At 46.8% G+C, this 5344-nt stretch overlaps 1 pseudogene; it reads left to right on the forward strand.

Moving 5' to 3' along the window:
* The first annotated feature begins 586 nt into the window (after positions 1–586).
* On the forward strand, positions 587–2200 carry LOC108297698 (annotated as a pseudogene).
* Positions 2201–5344: the final 3144 nt, after the last annotated feature.

Consider the following 5344-nt stretch of genomic DNA (forward strand, 5'->3'; position numbering starts at 1 on the left):
AAGAGAAGATACTAGTACTCACCAGCCAGAGCCAGGCACTTCCATTTTCATCCCGGTCTAAGATTTCCTCTACTAGGATTTTCACTTTTCTCAAACATCACACCAGTCCCTGTGCACAGGGCCCATCCCTGGCATGACCTCCTATCCATGCCCACCTCCAACCACCTCCAAAGGGTGGCCAAGTACTGCCAGGAGCCCCAAAGCCCAGGCTTCCCATGTTGGGGCTTCCTGAGAGCCCCAGAAACTGTATCACCCCAGACAGTCCAGGAGACTGCCTTTTCCTGGAGTGCATGTGGGAGGGTCTGAGACAGAGAGGGGAGGCAGGAGAAAGGTAGGAACACTGTGAACTACTAGAGAGTGGGAGGCCCAGTTTGTATGATCAGTGGCCTCCTCTCACCCCTGCTAGAATAGCCACAGAAGTGAAAAGAAAGGGCGGGGTGGCCCTAAGGCATGTCAACCCGTATCAACTGATGGAGTTGCAGACACTAACAACACATGCCTTCACTTTGCTCATGCCTGACCCTGGGGAGCAGGCTCTACTTCTCCAGTGATTTCTGAAAACTTTGGCTCCCCAGCTAGCAAAACCATGGGGAAGGAGGGTGGAAACAGCAGTGGCAAGCCTATTCTCCAACAGAGAGGGTTGAGGCACTGTGAGATCTGTCCAACTGGCCCAGGGAAAGGCACCAGTTGCTTTGCCAATCTATACTGGTCACTGGAGGCCAGCCCTGTGATGGGCACATGCACACTCACATATGTTTTCACATGCTCATGTGTGCACATGTATGTATACTCACACATGCACACCTGCAGAATAAACATGCAACTGCACACCACCACTTGGACACTTATGCACACAGAGACACACATGAGCATGCATGCATATATGTGTGCATTCACACAAGCACACATACACAATACATACGTATAAACCCATGCCTCTGCACATGCACCCACAAAGCCTGCTTTGGGCCCTGGCCCCGGTCCTACCCCTCCAGCGGCAGGGTTTCCTGGTAACCTTATACTGCATTTGTCTTTGCTTCCTGCTGATGTTTTAGGTGAGGTCTGCCACAAGTCCTACCCACAGTTCTCCAACCTGTGCCTGTACAAGTGGATGCACTCTGACTCCTGCATGCATATTAAGTGCAAGGACTGTGGACAGATGTTCAGCACTACCTCTTCCCTCAACAAGAACCCAGTGCTTCTGTGAGGACAAGAACCATTACACGTGGAGTGTCGTCTTTGTTCCAGGCCTGCTTTTGACCCCTCAGCCCCATGATGGACAGGGAAAAACCTTCCCCCAACCTCAACCACATCAGCTTGGGCTTCACAGAATACTTCTCCTCCAGGCTACACGTGGGGAGCCTGCCCTTCTCCGTGGCTCCCCCTGCATTCCCTGTGCTCTGCCCCCAGCTTCCCAGGCATTCTCCTTCTGTCCTTGTACCCCTGGCCACCTCTGCTACCTCCCACACCGCAGCTCAAGAAGCTTCTGAACCACACCCAGGACACGAAGCTTCCCTGAGGAACCTGGCCCTGCCCCTGGTCTCCACCATCAGCAACAGTAGCCAGAGCAGCATGGCAGCTGTGGGATCAGAGGAGAATTTCTAGAGCCACTTGGAGACTCCTGCATGGAGAAGCTGAAGACAAGAACAGCAATGTGTTGAATGGCAGTGGCTTTGAGGATGTTAACAAGACAATGAGAACCAACCTGAACATGACCACGGGGACAGGCTTGGACCTGGACAGTGACTCCAACAAAGACAAGGGCAACGATAAGACTTCTGAAGGCAAGGCAGAGTTTGGGAGTGACTTAGTCCTGGAGGAACCAGTGTGGTGCCCATCTTCTATTCCCTGAACTCATTCTTTCTGCCACCCAACCAGCAACTGCTGACTGCAATGGGCATCACCCAGGACTCCATCAAGGCCATTGTATCATTTGTGAGAAGTACTTTGGCTTCAGAAAAAGCTGGGCTCGATGCCCTACCACTCAGCATTCCCTTTCTACCCCTCTCTCCAGCTGTCTTCTTTGGTCCAGCTCTCTCAGGCCCATAGAAGTCAGAGGGTCCTAGGCTACACATTTTCTTCACTTTCTGGTGTTCGCCTGTCCCTCCTGGTGCTCTCCTGCTCCAGGAGTCACAGAGACAGGGGAATCTGGGAGATCTCTTTCTGGAGGCTCGGGGTAATCAGAGAAGGAGCATTATAGTCCTTGTAGGGGAGGAGGTGGTGGAGGATACAGCAAGTGTTGGAGGGTGTTCTAGGCATCAGTGCATTGTTTCTGATACCCCTACTGGTGACAGGCAAGTTTAACATCACTACCCGATTTCTGGGCAGGGTTGTGCCTCCCTAGGATGCAGTTGGTTGGGAAAGCAGGACAAGGCTTGGGAAGTGGGGTCCTGACCTGGCCAGCATTTGTCCCTGAGATGCCTGCTTTGCCATACAAGGAAATAAGTGGGCAACGCTGAGAAAAATTCCAAATGAATAAAGCAAAAGCAGTAATTTTGGGACATGCTGGAGGGAGGCTGTGTCTCTGGGGAGGGTAGCAGGTTTACCAAAGTGTCCTTGATTCTGGGAAACAAGTTACAAATCTCAACCACCACTGGGGGAAACTGAGGCAGACAGTGACAAGCAACCTGCCATCAGGAGCTGCCAGGCCAAAGAGGAGTCAGTGGATGGTCCTGCCCACCACATGTGTTTACAATGAGAGATTTACATTGTGATTACATGAGAACAGTTTTGATCAACATCTGGAGAAGGTTCTAGAACTGTAATCTCCAGCAGCCCTGGACAATGTTTAGGCAGGGCCCTGTCTGGCTGCCAAGGGGAGTTTCCTGCTGCCCTCCCCAGGACAGAAACATGCCAGTTACCCACATTCATCAGCACACACGGGCAGAGGGCCTCATGCTAGGGGCTGGCAATGGGAAGGAGGGGAGCAGGTCAGCTTCACCACGGGGCTGGCTACGACTTCCTCCCCTATGCCCACACTTGTCCTGTTGTCCTCCTGAGCATAATAGAGCCCTCTGCTGCTTCACCTGACCCTGCCCCCACCAGTCTGAGCACTCATCCTCCTCTCCTTGGATTATTCTATGCTTCTGTGACTCCCATTCCACAGTCAGTGGCTGGGCCCAAGTAACCATGTTCTGTGTGTTCTGAACTCAAATGCAAGCTCCCTTGGGAAGGGGGCAAAGAGTCTCAGGTTCTACAAAAAGAGTGTTTGGAACCTGTTTATTCTAAAGGCAGGATCAATTCTGTGATACAAAACAGCACAACACAAAGTGCTTTCACATATAGCTGACTAGTTTTTAGGGCTATGTATTTGTGTTTTCTAATGACAGCTCAATAGATTTGGAAACATCACTACTTAGAATCTACAAAAACATTTTTCAAACTTGTATCAAAACACAGGTACCATTCTTTGAGATAATACAGCATGTCACAAAGCATTTTCACAGATAGCTTTTTTCTAGTTTTTAAAAATTCATATTTGTATATTTGTATATTCCTGTAAGGGCTCATTAGATTCAGAAACGTCACTTCTTAGATTCTACAAAAAGTGTGTTTCAAAGCTGTTTCATCAAAACACATGTTACATTCTATGACATAAAACAGCAGGTCACCTGAATGTTTTTTCATTCAGGCAGGCTCAATCTTTCCATTATTTGCTTTGCTGTCCAACTATATATTGTTTATTGTAAATGCTGGCGAACGGTTGTTAATAAATTGTTTCATATTTCTTTACGCAAAAAAAAAAAAAAAACCAGCAGGTTACAAAACATTTGCACAGATGCCTTGTTGCTAGTTTTTAGGATTGGATACCTCTGTGTTTCTTGTTTGTATGTTTTTGTTTTGTTTTGGTTTTTCAGTGTAGTACTTTATTTTCTATTGTATGAAACCAAAGCCAGAAAAAATACCAAGTTATTTTTAAAGGCAAATCTTTACTCCTTAAAGAAAAAATACAAACTGTGGTATTTTTAAGATAGATTGTTATATTTTACATAATATAAACAAAATCACTAANTGTTTGGTTTTTTAAACTACAATGACCACAGAATGGGTGGAAAAATGCATTTACATTTTGGTGCAAATAAACATATTGGAAAAAACATGAAACACATAGCATGCCATTTCTTTTCTTACTGTCTACACACAGGAACTGATATAACCAAGCCTTAATAGCCGCCACCTCCTCTTCCAGGTCCAAAGTAGCCGATTTCATAGGCCGCCCTAGCACCTTCTCACTGGAATCCCCCTAGATCCTCTGAAGCCTCCAATAGGCCCTCTGTACTCTCCTCCAGAGTTGCCCCTATAGCCACCTTTGGAAACTCCTCTAAAGCCTCACCAACACCAGCACCATATCCTGCCCAAAAGGATTTGAAGCTGCCACCATAGCCTCCGGTACCATAGCTTCCACTGCTATAGCTACTGCCATAGCCTCCACCACCACATCTAGAACCTCCCCTTCTATATACGCTTCCATTGTCATATCGGGCCATCTTGGGAGGATGTGGACCATCTCTATAGCATGTACTGCCAATCATAAGGTTGATACCAGCAGCTGAGGACCTAGAGATTTGACAGATCATGTTCAGCACACGTTCATTTATGGTATCCAACTGGCTGATGATAGCAAGTTGTTAGGTTACTTCAACAACCAGGGCCTCCATGGCTGCCCAGAGACCAGTGACGCAGGCAGCAGCTCCATGAGATATTTGTAGTTTAATCCAGTCATCTACAAGCACAATCTGCCCATCACATTGGACTTTCTTGGAGGCAAAGAGAAGCAACTGCAAGGGGATGACTAAAGTCATGCCTTTAGCAGAGATTGCTTGAGTTTTAATCTTTTCACCAAACACAAGGAAGGGAGATGGGTACTTCATGTGTTGGCTACAAAAGGACAATTAACCGATGATTTGTGGATGAGTGCATTATGCCCTTCAATGGTGAGAATATTTCTCTTTTCCTTATGATAGCAAACATTGTAGTACACACCAAAGGCCAGGAGAGAAACAACAACATCCAAATTATCTGGCCCATCTTATGAGACCAACATCATCCTGACACCAAAACCTGGCAGAGACCCAACAAAAAAAGAAAACTTCAGGCCAATATCCATTATGAACATAGATACAAAAATCCTCAATAAAATACTGGCAAACTGATTGCAACAGCCCATCAAAAAGCTTATCCATCACGACCTAGTAGGCTTCATCCTGGGGATGCAAGGCCGGTTCAACATATGCAAGTCTAAAAACATAATCCACCACATAAACAGAACCAAAGACAAAAACCACACTATTATCTCAATAAATGCAGAGAAGGCCTTTGACAAAATTCAACAACCCTTTATGAT

This window comes from Cebus imitator, unplaced genomic scaffold (assembly GCF_001604975.1).
Source record: "Cebus imitator isolate Cc_AM_T3 unplaced genomic scaffold, Cebus_imitator-1.0 Scaffold831, whole genome shotgun sequence".
Lineage (NCBI taxonomy): Eukaryota > Metazoa > Chordata > Mammalia > Primates > Cebidae > Cebus > Cebus imitator.